Below are 16,408 nucleotides of genomic sequence, written 5' to 3' on the forward strand. Positions count from 1 at the left end.
ACGAATTTTCCGGTCGACCGACGAGTGTTCTTCAGCTTCCAACGGCTAGTTTTTTTGACCGTTGCCTTGGGGCTGTTTTGTCTTTTGCTTGGGGTTTTTGGCTGAGTTGTGAGAGGGTATAAATACCCCATTGTCTTCAACTCTCAAGCCAACTAAGAAATGTTTTAAAAGAAAAGAAAAGTTTAAGCAAGGGTTTAGGGTTTTACTGTTTGTTTTGAGTTTGGGTTTCTGTTTACAAAGGAGGAAGTTTTCACTGCAGATTGAGGGATTCATTCTCAATCCCCTTCATCCTCTTCTTGTGTTCTTAGAGAAGTTTTCTAACTCCTTTCTCTAGCAATTTCATTATTGATTTTCATATTCTTATTATTGCTAGTTTGCTATTTGAGTTAGATTTTATTTTATCTCATTGTTACACACACCCACTTGAGCTTATATTTTATTCATTGTTACACACACCCACATTGAGCTTTTAGTATTTACATACATAGTATAGTTGGGTGGTGAGAGTTTGTAACTTTGAGTTGTGCTTAATTGTGTTCTTATCCATAGTAGAGAACAATCACTTATTGTATTTGTGCTTTATTATGAAATCACTTTGTAATACACTTGTACACCGAGTGAGGAGTGTGTGGTGAGAGTCGGGGATCGTCCCAAGAGGAGTGGCGTCGGTTGACGTGCCTAGGGAGAGGTTGTAACCGAGCACTTGAGGGAGACACGGCTAGGTCCAACACTTAGTGGGTGTAGAGTGGGATTACAATAGTGTGTTGATTGTAAAGTTTTCTTGTGTTAGTGGATTTCTCCCCGGGAGTGGGGAGCGGAGACGTAGGACGGAAGGTCCGAACTCCGTGATCATATCTTGTGTTTGAGTGTGCTTTGGCGTTTATTTATATTTGTGTTTATATTTCTTATCGCCATTGTCATTAGCTCATTATTTATATGATCCACTATCTAGTTCACATTGTTTACCCCTTATGTTAGTTTATATATCCTTGCATATACATTTCATCATATAGGATATATCTTTGTTGTTCATATTGCTTATCCTAGCACATATATCTTGTTGTAGTTCATACTTGCTAGTAGGATATATCTTTGTTGTTCATATTGCTTATCCTAGCACATATATCTTGTTGTAGTTCATACTTGCTAGGATAACGTATTAATTAATTTTAATTGGCTAATTGGTATTTAATCGGATTAGATTAGCATAAGACCCTAATCACCCCCCTCTAGGGTCTAACAATTATTAAATTTATTAAGATTATTATTTTAATAATATAAAATTAATTAATTAATCTCAATATTAGTAATTAATAATGACAAATTATGTTATATGTAAAAAATTTATTTTAAGTAAATATATTTCTTATTTTATAATAATTAATTATCTTTAATTAATTAATTTTACTAATAACATTATTTTGTTTAATATGAAATTAAATAATTATAATTAATATGACTAATTAGTAAGAACAATTAGTGTGATTATAAAACATTTTAATTAATTATTTTTTATTATAAATTAATTAATATTTTACTTATTACTTTGATATTTAACTAATAAATTTAACACTAATAATTATCTAATTAGTATAAAACTAATTTAGTAGTAATAATATTAAATTCGCCATCATGTTCTTTTTGATCATTTAACAATTATTACAATCTTCAAAATTATTGATTTACCGAACACATAATTACACACATATCCTTATAAGTTACTAGGATTTATGCACGTGCAATGCACGTGATTAAATATTATGATTGAGTATTTTTGACTTATTTCTTTACTAAAATTTGTTTCTCAGTTCCACTTTAATTGTTTTTCTCACTTATGTTTTCAAACTTTACTATTGTGATTATTTATTTTTAATGTTTGTTTGAATGGGCTACACCAAATTTAGAATTTTCATGTAATAATTGAATTGACAAGAATAAATTATAATCTAAAGCTCATTTGAATTTTCGCATTATTTAGATCGGCATGAAACCAAGCTTGACTTAAGAAGGTATAATGTTTTAAAAGTAAAAAACACTTGAAAAGATAATGTTATAAAAGAATGATGAATAATTAAAGCCAATAACACAAGATGATAAATTAAAAGTGAGCTAGAATGAAACTAAAGAGAATATAAATTTTATTGCTAATCACTAATAGACTTTAGAAAAAAAATCATAAAATAAATATTAATGCTAACTCTAGTACACTTTTATATGATAAAAGCATCAACATAACCATATAAAAAAAATTAAAAGAGTTCATGAAAATCACTTCTAAAGATTCTTGATTTTACTCAAAAAATTAAGCTATCTTTAAAAATATTAAATAATTTAATTTGTGTTGTATTTATAAAGAGCCTTGATGGAGATGCTTTTGTTTTAGCAGCTTGTTTTGAATGAGCCCTACATATTAGCTTTAAAGTGTAATATTTTTTTCTTTATCGTGTTATATGAATGTTTGCTTGGTTTGCTTATCTATCTCTTATTTTTTTAATAAGTTGATATATTATTAACACAATTTACGATGACATGCTTATCTTTCATACAAATTTGAGATAGGTATAAGATGAATTTTATATTTAGTGGCCTTTAATAAGAATTTTAGTTGTATGATATTTCACCTTCATATTTAAAGATCTTAAAATCTGATAGTACTATTACATGCTTATCTTTGATCGTGTTCTTAAAATTTAATCTTTAGTTGGTAGTCAAATCCCCAAATAAGGATACTTGTAGAGTCGTGCCACTATATAGAAAAAAGAAAAATATCAATTTTAATTTTTTTTACTTACACTATGGTAACTAAGTATCATGTACATATTTTTTGTCCATTATAGTGATTTTTCTTATCTTATCTAGTTTATTATATCTCACAATGTAATTGATCAATGGCTTCACTTTAGTTTCTATTGCAAGATTATTTATATGAAATTTTATATTAAGTTTATGATTCCTTCAGTATTTTTAGAATAAAGTATGAAAATTTATAAGTACTTACTAATTTTTCTTGTACTTTTCATGAATAATATTTTTTTAATTAGGACATAATTTATAAGTACTTACTAATTTTTCTTGTACTTTTCATGAATAATATTTTTTTAATTAGGACATAATTGTTTAATATGTTCTTCAAGGAGAACTCGGTTAGTGCTCCTTTGCTCGATATGCTTTTTATCAATGTCAATTCAGGTGATTCATGAATGTTTCTGAATTTTGAGTTTATTTCCTTCACTTCTCCATTTGAAATGAAAACAACTTCGTTCTTTTAAAGAATATCTCTGAACTTTTTGATAGTTTCTCCATACATAACTCCTTGTATTTTTTTTACTTTATAAATAAATATTATTAACATAAGAGATAAATGTTTATACATTATAATCAATTAATGCTAACCTATTATATCTTAATATAATAATATCAAACAGAGATAAATGTTTATACATTATAATCAATTAATGCTAACCTATTATATCTTAATATAATAATATCAAACATTTCCTCTTTTCTTTGCCCAATTAATGCTAACCTATTATATCTTAATATAATAATATCAAACATTTCCTCTTTTCTTTGCCAAATTTCAGCCTTTTTCTGATTTGAACTTTTGAGGGTGTGTTTTGTAATTTTTAAACTTTAATTGTATTTATGAAAATTTTAAATTTTAAGTTAGGCGCTTATAATTTTCATGTTTCATGTATTGGTGATAAGTTTTTAAATGTTAGAATATTTCTCATAACTCTGAAAATTTGAAGATATTTTTATAATTACAAAAATTTTGGGCTGTTTTTTAAAAATTTTAAATTTTTAGTAATCTGCTGATAATTTCTAAATTTGATGTGTACCAATTATAAGTTTTAAAATTTAGGATTTTTTTTAATAATTTTTTACTTTTGAGAGAGTTTTAGTAATTTTTGTAACTTTGAGGTTATTTTTTTACTAATTTAAAATTTCTATGTGCCTAATGGTAATTCCTGGAATCCATCTATGTTGTTTCTAAGTTTTAAAATATCTGAATTTTAGAATGTTTTTTTTATAATTTAAACATGGCTAAATGGCATTTATATACCCTATTGTTTTGCTCTTGTAGTAGTTATATACCCTAAGTTATAAAACATAGCAAAAAAATACTCTGAGTTGGTAACTGTTTAAACTAACGGTGTTAAAAAATACATGAAAGGATAATTAAAGAGGAAGAAGAAGTTGGAGGCCACGAAAAAAAATGATGATGATGAAAATAATCTAATTTGCGGGGGGGGGGGGGGGGGGGGAAGGGGGGGGTAGGTAATATAGTAAATAATACAATAAATGAGGGTAATTTCAAGTTAGTCATAGGTCCAGTACGTGGGAATATTTCAGAGAATATTCTTACAGCTAGTTAATAGAATGTACCAACTTGCAAAATTTTGCCAACTCATGGTATTTTTTTGCTATATTTTGTAACTTAGGATATATAACTGCTTCAAGAGCAAAACACATATGGTATATAAATGTAAAAGCCTTTAAACTTTTGATGTTGTTTCTACAAATTTTAAAATGTTGAGGGTGTTAATTACAAGTTTTACATTTGTAGATATCATGTTTGTTTTTTAGTTTAAAAAAGTCAAGGTGTTTTGTGTAATTTTGAACTTTAAGGCTATTATATGCAATTTTTAAAACTTTTGGATTTTTTATAATACTTCATGTATTATAATATGTTATCTACATATAATTTCTTAATCTTATTTTTTTTCTTCTATATTTTTGAGCTATAGGTAGTTCATATGGAGTTAATATAGGATATAATTAGTATTTGGATAGATTAAGGTTTAAGTGAAATATTCAAAATAATTTTTTTAAAAATTGTTGACCTATAGATAGTTCACGTGGAATTAAATAAGATATGATTAAAATTAGAATAGATTAGGATAACAATGTAATATTCAAAAAAAAAGCTAAGAATAATACTGACCATAGAAAGATTTTCCTGAACTCGTATTTTTAAAGGGAAAATATGATATTTACTAAACATTTTTTTTTTACATTTTTATAAGCATTTTGGAAAATAAGTAGCACCTTATGAAGTTTTGAAAAATAATTAGCAGCCAAAGGCGTTGTAGCTGCAATTTGCATTAATCATTGAGTGGTGTTAGGGGCACACCACCCACCACAACCCCAACCACACTCTCTCCTCTTATTGCTACAGTAAACCGGGCCTCACATGAGATTTTAAAAAATTTAAAATCCAATGTGAGGCCCGGTTTACTGTACCAATGAAAGGGGGAGTGTGGTTAGGGTTGTGGTGGGTGGTGTGCCTCTAACATTATTTTTAATCATTCTTCAATCTAATGGTGGAACAGAAGCGAATTTTGCTCGTCAACCAGATTCCGGTGGGCCCACATTAGTACAGTTTGCTGGAGAGTACAGGTTCTCCGGCTGGGCCCCATCAAGAGAACGCAAAGAGTCGGTGCCGCGATGAACGCGACGTGGCCCCTGTTTTCCTCAGTTAAGAAGATTACACGTGGCTCATCCCCGGTCGCACGATCACACACAGTTCGTCTTCTTTCTCTTTTATATTCTTCCTACTTGTTATATTAAAAATATATTCTCAATTGTTTTCCGTAACATTTATATATATTAAAGTTGTTTTAAAAGCACTCTCTACCATGCAAATATAAAAAATTTTCATATCTACATAACATTTAACTATTAATGTTTGTTAAATTTATCTATATACTAAAACAAATAAGTCTACCACTGTTCCTAAGCACAGTAGCACCTAATAGTTTGGTATGAAAAAATTTAGTTTTACTCATTAGTCCAAGCTTTAATCTAAGGTAACTTTTTAGCCCAAAAAGAACTACACCGCACCAACTTCCAAGACAGTGTAGGAATAACGGCTGCCAACTAGCATAATATAATAATACTAGTGTGTGCCCCGTGCGAAGCACGGCAGCTTATTTTTTTCTATCATTGTATTTTAAATTTGTGTCTCTCTAAGTTATAATACATTTAATTTGATTATTGTATACTTAAAATTAAAAATTATAAATCATATAAAAATATATGTTACCAATAATATTGTCATCTGATGCTTGTACATTCTTCCTCTAAAGAATATAAGGTCAACTCTAAATTTTTTAGTTTAAGAATATAAAATTTAATATATTACTAAATTAGCCGAATATCTCTTTTCAAAGTTTTGTCAATGGCAAAATTTTATAGCCAATTACTATTCAAGAGGTCATTTTATTTTGTATCTCGAGGGAGAGTTCTTTTGGAAAAGTAAAGTAGCTTAAATTAATCTTGCTATTATCTATTTCTTCATCTTCCATTTTTCTTGTTGTTCTACAAAAGAAAGTAAGTCTTTATAGTTACAAATTCTCTTTTAAGTTGAAATTCCTATGCAATTTATTAATAGTTATTTGTGAACTTGTCCTTTTCATTTATTGTTATTGTCCACATTTTTCAATATAACACTGTTTAGAAGGTTAAAATGAGTATGTGAATAAAATGAGTAGTATGTGAATAAAAATATTGATGGCTACTGGTGTAGCGACATGAATACATTACATACAGGTCTCTTCAGATGAGGATAAAATGAGTAGTATGTGAAGTACATGTTCTGGCATGGGTTCTTTTTGTTTGAGCTTAATGACGGATGGCTTTCTTTAGGACTCAATTCTGGTATAGGTTCTTTTTGTTTATGTTTATCAGATGAGAAATGATGATGATAACAAACTGAGAATGCATCCTATATTAATTATGTAATGTTTAGGCAAGGCAATTTTGTGTGGAATGCAACCTATATTGATATTACAATGTTTGGCTGAGGTAATCCCTCAGAAGAGCATCCTACTTTGCATCATAGTTTTATAGGAGAGGCAATCTTTTATGACCAATCTATTTATATCCTGAGCCCTAGTAAGTATGCATGGATTTTGGTGCTGATTTCGAACTTGTTTAGCTCTATTTTGTGTAGGATTGGTGTTATTTTGAGCTCTGTTTGAGTGGTGGTGATATTTTTGATGTTATCATGCTGATTTCGGGCTTGTTTAACTCTATATTTTGTGTAAATAGGTTCGGTTTTGAGCTCTGTTTGAGGTTCAGTGTTGATTTTGATATTTTCATGCTGAATTCGAGCTTGTTTAGCTCTATTTTATGTGGGAATTGGTGCTATTTTTAGTTGGTACTGTTTTTGATGTGATCATGCTGATTTCGAGCTTGTTTAGCTCTGTATTTTGTGTAAATAGGTTCAGTTATGAGCTCTGTTTGAGCTAGTGTTGCTGTTTTTGTTATATTCAAGCTGATTTCGAGCTTGTTTAGCTCCATGTTGTGTGGAATAGGTGCTATTTTTGATATTTTGATGCTGATTTCGATCTTGTTTAGGTCTATTTTGTGATACTTTTCGTTTAGTTTATTGCTCTATTTTTGATGTGATCATGCTTTATAATTTTAATTGTACAATAATAATATGTAATTAAAACTAAGAGGGGTGTTCCAGGTGCAATGCTAGAAAAGAGGTGAGGGTCGTGCTTTGCACGGGGTGCTGAAATTCAGTCTATCTCCTTAGTTAGCGACTACATGAATATGTAACTAATACCAGTTATAACATGTTTGCTATGGCAATTTTCACAAAAATACCCTTGTTATGTGTCAGAAGTATCCTCACAGAGAAATATCACATATTGATGTTAAAATGTTTTCTAGGTGTACCTCTTCAAATGCCCAGTCATCTTGTTGGTCATGGGAATCACCAGCCTTCGGAGACCATATGAAGCCTTCTATCATACCAGTAAACATGTTTATCTTATCCCCCAATACAGCTAACTCCCTCCATCCTCTCTGCCCCACGCATCATCTCCTCCATTCTGAAACAAAGACAAATAAACGCATGCATGACATGCATTTTAGCTTTGAACAACCAAAAATTCTCCTTTGATGTAGCTACTGAATGAGGCATAACATTGTTCCAAGTTATAAAAAAGTGGAAATGAAAACCAAAAGTAAAAATGGAATACCTGAAGAAAGATTTTTGGATAGAAACACCTAAATCACCAGCTGAAGAAGCTTCATTCTTGAGCACCTGAGTGTGCAGATATTTTGCGCAGAACTTGGCAACTACTTTTCCTGAAAACACAAAAGATATAAGGTAAGGCCCATGCTATCCCGATTTAGCAAACCACAGTATGGACATTTGAAAATATAATCAGATCACATCATTTACTTTGAATGCTAAGGCTCAAGCATGCCAACATGAAAATGACAGCTAAATAGAACATTTTATAACATCAGCTTTTCAAAGCCTCTTTTTGCCAAAGCAAACCGAGCAAGGCATTTCATAACCTCTTTTCTTAATCAAGCACGACTTTTCCTTAGCTTCTACGCTAAAAAACCGAATTATGAAATTTAAACCAAATGGATATTGAAGCATTAGGCAATAGCAAACACTGTTTTAAATATCGGCCGATAACCGATATTATCGGCCGAGTTATCGGATTTGGGAGCTCTCTGATAGGATAACTTGGATTTTTAATCGGTTATCGTTTTTGACAAGTTATCGGGGAGTTATCGGCGTTATCGGTACTTATCGGCCGATAAGTAAGGTTTTTTTATCGGGATTATCGGCCGATAAGTAAGGCTATGCAATCGAATGGTTTCATCGTGCGGTCAAGATGCAAGTTTTGCTTTCTACAATTGGTTAGTGATTCTAAACATGATGATTTACATTTTGGTATGTTTATATTTCATTAAGCATGGTTAGATTACATTTTTTAGTTATTATATTATATATATACACCATCTAGTATATCACTCCGATAAATACTACTTATCCCCGATATATCCCCGATTTCCGCTATCCGATAAGTATTTTGGCCGTCCGATAAATTCCCGATAACTGATATTTAAAACCTTGCTTAGGCAATAGCAAATGATTCACAATTAAACATGAGAAAAATACCAAATTCATAAAATATCATGTTATACTCAGAAGCCACATAGTTAGATATAGAAGCACATCTGCGCAAATGAGCTAATATGTATGAATATAAGAATACAACTATACTACATGCAAGTTATCCTTGAAATGATGCATTACCAAATGAGTGAAAGATTGTATACAACCAAAGGTCATAAAAGGTTAATTCAAATACTCCATCGTTGGTGTAGTAGCAATCCTGAGGCAGCATCCTCAATATATGCCTTCTGAACAATGGTGAAAATGTAAATCACTATCGAGTGATTATTAAGTTAGGTTCCCACATTCTAGTGCCAAAAAAGAGAGTAGTTTATAGGACCTCAAATAACCATACTCCAGTGTGCAATATGCTAGCAGGCCCAGGCACCAACCATTTAATCCATATATTGTACTCAATAAGACAGGCTATAAATATTCTATAAAAATCATGAATCGCTTTATAAATAGAGAGGGAAGCATGACAACAATTTCTCCTCTCTTGACCAGATCTTTATAGGTTTGATCTCCTTATCTAAGGAATGCAGTTAGTAGACTTAGTTTATCCAAAGCCAATCAAAATTTATAATGTAAGATGTGTTTATTTGCTAGACAGCACTAAACTTTTGAATTAAAAAGGTAAACGTTATAAATCAAGCAAATTACATCTTCAACCACAAAGACACCTGATGTGGGCAAACCACAAATTTTAGATGTGTGAAGAATTTGGTAACACCTAACAATGATCATACCAAGAATGCCAATAATGTGAAAAGAACAAAAGTAAAAGGCATTCAGTAGGTTATATGATGGTCATAAATGTCAAATGATAGAAGCAGGTGGTTCAAATATAACCATTGCTCATCAATTCAACATAAGCCCATGTCACTCCTCAACTTTCACCAAATAATTAAATAGTTAGCCCAGGAAACTCCTCATGTTTAATAAAAAATGATGCATGATCTTTAAATAACAAATTGACTTTAGAATGAGTAAGATAGAATCAAAATCAAACCTCCGATTTCTAACATAAGTCCAACATGTGTTTGTCATTGCATAAAATGCATCCTATTGTTTGCATCATTGCAATTCCCGTCCAAAAAGAGGGAGAGTACTAAACCAAACATTAAAGTGATAAAAAAATAAAGGAGACTATGGCATCTAAAACAACTATCTTCTCTATTTCATTATCACCGGAGAACCAACAAACAGGACAGATTAAACAAATTACAGTAATCATCTCTAATACTAAGAAAATAAATGACTCTAATCATTTACATAATAAACAAATGATACTAATCAACAAATTGAAATCTTTAAAAGTGGATACAATTAGATTTCATTACATCATAGAGATACATAAATATATAAATAGATTGTTGGATCTATGAATGATATAGGAGTGATATAATTAATGCTTTGAGCCGTATCATATCCGGAAAGATGGTTATTTTCAGCAGTTACAACAAAAACCCAAAAATCAAATAGACTGGTAAATAAAGTAATTTTTCTTGAACTAATAATATTTCCATTTGCATGTATATTAAATACAATCTTCAATTGAAAGTTTCAATAATAATAAACCTTTTACACAAATTAAATTTGAGTGACCTTCAATACTGTTATCTTCAAAGAAAATTTAATTTGCCTAGTCTTAGAGATGACTGGACCAAAAGAACAACAATTCAAAATACCAACCTTGATAGGGGAAGTACAGAGTAACGGAGGCTGCTCTCTTCCACTCTCTGGCTCACAGACAGAAGTACTGAAGAAAAGCAAAGATAAAAAAACAGAAGAAGTGTCATTTTTGTCTATCGAATCACAGACTACAAAAATAACCAACATGTGGTAGATTAATGTTTCAAGCAATATTAATGTTTTTTTAGAAGTAGCTTAATAAGCCTTTTAATCATCATCATAATCACATTGTTAATACCTTAATAAGCCATAGAAACAACTTTGTAAAATTTTTAGGCACATCCCCTAGCAAATGCTTGATGGAAAACTTGATGCTTGCAAGAACTTAAAGATGAAATAGCATATATATATATATGTATGTATGTATACGTGTGTGTGTGTGTGTGTACATACAAACATACATACACACACATGTGTATGTAGTATGTATGTATGTATGTATGTATATATGGAAAATATAAAGATCTAGAATTGTGTGTGTATATATGTATGTATGTATATATGGAAATAATCTTCACTAAAAGATCAAAATCTATGATAAACTACAAATTCCACACCGAGATCTAATTGCAGAGGATCAAGAGTTAGTCGATTCAAGCAATACCTCATCGTACTCTTTCTTATCGGCTTTGGGTTGCTTCAAAGAATCATAAAAGAGAATTAGTAAACAAATGTTAAAAGAAAACTTTAAAAAGTTAAACAAAACATGCATAAAAAAGAAATAAACATATTGAAAGAACTTTGAAGAGAACTGACCAAGAGTGGAATGGAACACACATTAGTTACATGTCTTCTACATAAATAATAATAAATGAAATGATATGAGCATGTAGTATAATATCAATATATTTGAATATTAAAAAAAGTTCCCACATAAAAGTTCCCGGCTATTCAAAATGGAAGTGATTGAATTACAAATTGAGGGTTCAGTTGAAATAAGATTAAATATGAGCACGTGTCATTAGGATGTTGTGATCACAATTATTATTAGCTATCAATAATTAAACAAAAAAAAAAGAAATACCTCGGATCAGATTTGAACAAAATAAAGGAGTTTTCTCAAATGTCTAGGCAACGGCGACAGAAGATATATTGGATCACTATACAGAAAAGGTCCAAAATAAATTTCATATAAATATAAGGGTAAGTTCCAAGAAACCTTCTTCATTTGTACCCTATTTTTCAAGAAAAACCCTCATCTGTTAAATTCAACAATACCCCCCCTCCTTAATCTATAGTAGTTATTAAAATTATTGATTTTTAAATAGTTTTAGAGCAAATGTATGAGGGCAAAAGATTAAATCCAAATTCAAGAACAACTATCTTGTTGTTTTTGTTTGATATCTTCTATCATCTCCTAAATTCATGAGAAAAATTATATTGCAAATGTACACAAAATCCAATCTTTTTTAAACCATGATCAGAAGATAACAGAACAATAAGTCCACAAAATAACTCTAGAATATAGAGAGAGAGATTTATATGTGACTTATATAGATTCACTAACGAAATTGATGGATTGATTCAATGTGAAAGGAAAGAATCATCGAGAAAATTTTGGAGAATTATAGAAATAAGGATAGAGGAAACCTTTACCCCTTGGTCTCTTCGCAAACGGAGTAGTCTATAGCTCTTCCAAGAAGAAATTCATTTGGTATATGGGAGTGATGGGAGTGAAGGAATAGTCCATAGCCTTCCAAGAAGAAATCTTTAAAACCTGAAATTAAAAAAGGCTCTAGAAGTTAGAAGGCTTCTACTTTACATCTAGATACACAAACCTTTATGTGCCTTTATTAAGTTGGATCTCGATCATCGCCACCTTATAATTCTGGTCCCTGTGCTGCATGCATTAGAGAAATTACATGCTCAATAGATGGGGATGGTGGTTATTTGACTGAAGAAAAATTGATAGCATTACATGCTTTAAGATATATTGAATGTGTTGTTCAACTATTTTTAAAGAACAAAATAAAAATAAAAGTAAGTGCAACATGTTAATGAACCATCAATTTCTTTGAACTATGCATATATTTTTGGTTAACTGAAGATAATACCCCTTCAGAGTTTTGTTGTTTTGATCTTATTACCTCATTGCTTTTAATCTTCGCAGATAGACCCTCTGAGTGAATTTTTTTACTCCTTTACACTCAGGAGTCTTTCTGAAATTTTTTGATGAACCATCAATTTCTTTTAACTATGCATATATTTTTTGGTTAACTGAAGATAATACCCCTTCAGAGTTTTGTTGTTTTGATCTTATTACCTCATTGCTTTTAATCTTCGCAGATAGACCATCTGAGTGAATTTTTTTTACTCCTTTACACTCAGGAGTCTTTCTGAAATTTTTTGATTTTAGAGATTATCGTAGAATCTGTGCAATGGACACATCTTATTCTATATGGCTTCGATTGATCATTCCAGGTAATTTCCCTGGTTAAGATTAAGAGGGAAGGTATTGATTGGTGTGAAGAAAATTCAGGAACTTTGCTACTCAGGCTTGATGGCCTCAAGGAGTACAATTTCATGGAAGAAGATGACACTTACTCAGAGTAAGATTAACTCGTTTGGCAAATAACCATTGTATATTAGTTCATCTTTCACGTATTAGAGAGCTTGTGCACATCTACTGATGGTAGATGGACCCAAAAAAAGTTACTGCCAGTATTCTTATTTGTTGTACAATACATAGAGCAATAAGCATAAATGGGATTGTTAGTGTATTTGTTTTGATTATAGAGTACATTGTAATTTATGGCCAGACTCTTCTGCTGGTGATGGAAATTCTCTGAACATTTTGGTCAAAAGTTGTTATTCAAATACATTAGCTTATTGAAACATGATATAGAAACTAAATTTCACTAATAAGAATGAAGAGAGGAACTACACATTTCACTAAATATCACTTAATCTAACAATATAATTACTCAATCAATCTACCCCTAAGAGTGTTCAACCTAAAATTTACTAATAACTTAATTCTAAATAATTAAGCATAAAAACAATTATAGGAAAAATCAGTTCAAAGATCTCACCTGACTGAAAAGGCAAATCAGTTCAAAGATCCGTTTCTAGGTCTACTACACATAATAGCCCCAATTATAGGAAAAAAAACCCACAGAAAATTAAAGAGCAAAAGGTCTGAAACCTTACCACTTGAGGAACCGATTCCTCATCGTTAAGATCTCTATATCCGCTCCCTGAGAAACCCTAGGTTTGGACAACGCATGCCCCCATGGCCAGCGGAGAAATCAGAGCCCAGTTCAATTCGATCCTTGAATTCGAGAATCGGTTGAATAATCCAATGATTGGTTGAGACTTGAGAGAGGGATCGAGATCGATGGAGACGAAAGAGGGAGGAAACTGGGAAACTTGAGAGAGGAGAATCGACCTTCGATTTCTCTGAAGGTTGCTGCGGCGTTGATGAGCTTAGGTTCCTCTTAGATGCGAACATCACGGGAGATTGGTGATCGTTATGAAACCCTAATTTTGGCATAGGAGACTCGAGGAGAGAGGAGAGGAGACGCTGGAGCTTGCTCGCCATTAATTTTTTTTTTGGGTTTTGATTCGGGATCCGCGAACTGAGAGAGAGGGAGGGAGGGACGCGAATCGATACACACAGATTCAGCAGAGGCTTGAATTTCAAAGAGATTTGAATTTCAAAATCTCAGTCTTCGTTCTTATTTCTGAGGGAAATCTGTCCGTGGAAATTAGTGTGCTCCATAATGAATTACTGTATGTGTGATGTGTGATCAGCTACAGTGTTAAATCTACTGTTCATTTTACTGTTTGATGAACAGTGGTTCTGTGATCCTCCTTTTTGTCTAAAGGAGTAGATATATTAAAGGTTTTACCCTAAAAATCCTAAGTTTCACCTAATTTATTTTTAAGCACGAATTTCTCACATAAAGAGCTTTATTTCTTCAGAAATTAAAGATTTACTTCATCATATTTAAACATATCTGGTTCTAAGATCGCTCTTAAAAATTTATTATTATTATTATTACTATTACTATTTATACTATACTATACTATATAATATAACTATAGTATACAATATAATTTAAATAATTTCATTTGCATAGTCATCTAATTACTTCATAAATCAGTAGGTAAGAGGCTATATTTTGAGCCTCAATGTTCAGGGTCCAACTCTTATGGTGCTAATTTTCCCCCCTCTAATGTTAATACTAGCTCTCTATACAATTGATTTTTATTTAGTTGTAGAAAGAAGGAAACAGAAAAGAGAGCCAACTCAATCCCTCACCTCCGCGCTGCTCCTTCCTCATCTCTATCTTTTCGATCCTATATTTTACACAGTCCTTAACATGCATATTCAAACCAAACATAATTAAAAAAAAATTCCAACCAGAAGAGTAAGCCTATAGTTCGTTAGAAACCTCACTTCTCTCTTGATATTTCCAATCAACTATAGATAGGCATTGTTTGCATCTACAGTTGACATCCAAAAAAAACATAATTAAAAAAAATTCCAACCACAAGCATAAATCTATAGTTATCTAGAAACTTCTCTTCTCCTAATATTTCAGTCAAAAACCCTATTTTGAATTCTCAGGTCATCACATCTCCACATCATCCTAGACCCTCCTTGATTAAAAAATGGGGAAATAAATTCATGGATCAAAAAGTAAAAGAAAGAAGGGAAAATTATCAAACTTAGATCGATGTCGAGGAGTAGCGGACGAGATTAGAGGAGAACGGATGAATAATGTGGATTGACATCGGCTTCATATAGAGGAGGATTGTGGGGGCGTTGTAGGATTTTGTGAAGTGGGTTGTTGATAATTTTGGAGGGGTTAATATTTTGGTAAGTTAATTTTTGGGGATTATTTATTTAGTTAAAACTTTGGATAGCATTAAGATTGTTTTTTTATCTTTCTATGTATACTTTCCAAATTGAATATATTTGTGAATTTTTCCTGTAATTTACCATAAGTTCTTTGACCAAAATTTAGTTTGATTTTTTTTCCCTAAATTATGTTCACGTGGCAGAGGCAAGGAGTTATGAAGAGAAAGGAAGCAAATTTGGTATAGTAGATGTGAGTTTGCTTTGATGTTTATTATTTTCATTTGCTTTGATTCTTATTATTTCTATTGTTATGTGATATAGTCCATGCTACAAAGGCAGAACATTTCAAGATTACAATACATAGGATCACATTTGGAAAGGGGAACACCAATGAGACCTCATCCAAATGAGGTAAATGAAGCTTCAATCATTTAGTTATTAATTATTTTCTCTTATTTAGATATATCCTAATGACATATGTTTAGATCCAATACATGCACATGGTAATTTGTTTCCACATTGTCATATATAATCAAATGAATTAAGTTAATAAATAAAATTCGTTTTAAGCATCCATGTACTTTCAAATGAATCTTTACAAGCATAATTTCTAAGTTGTTATCATTCATTTCTTAGAAACCTATTAGTACTTTGAAGAGTTCTCTAATACATTGGATCTCTAATTTGCCAAATTGTTAACTTGGGTTAAGTACCGTAACGCAATTGTGAAGCTTTTCATTATTCCTCTTTTTAGCTTCTTTTCACGCTAATGTCGCGGGACCGCGCGGGTCAATTTTGCTCGTTTATTACTAAATATATCAAAATTCTATTTGGTAGCCATTAATTTGGAATTCAAAAGGATTAAAAGTAAATTTAAAAAATACTAATAGTGAAAAAATAAAATATTAACATGTTAGAGTTATATAAAAGCAATCAGATAGAAATTTTTACATTTGCATAATAGACGATAA

General features: G+C 31.0%; 1 long non-coding RNA gene across 1 annotated transcript in view; it reads right to left on the minus strand.

Annotated features, from left to right (window-relative positions):
• LOC109844898 overlaps window positions 1-10,910 on the minus strand; it is a 13,902-nt gene extending 2,992 nt beyond the window's left edge. The window contains exons 1-3 of the long non-coding RNA XR_002248161.1: window positions 10,631-10,910; window positions 7,998-8,106; window positions 7,693-7,847 (exon numbers count right to left, since the gene is read on the minus strand). This is a non-coding gene — a long non-coding RNA (uncharacterized LOC109844898). The remainder of the gene's footprint in view (window positions 1-7,692; window positions 7,848-7,997; window positions 8,107-10,630) is intronic.

This window comes from Asparagus officinalis, chromosome 6 (assembly GCF_001876935.1).
Source record: "Asparagus officinalis chromosome 6, Aspof.V1, whole genome shotgun sequence".
NCBI classification, from domain to species: Eukaryota; Viridiplantae; Streptophyta; class Magnoliopsida; order Asparagales; family Asparagaceae; genus Asparagus; species Asparagus officinalis.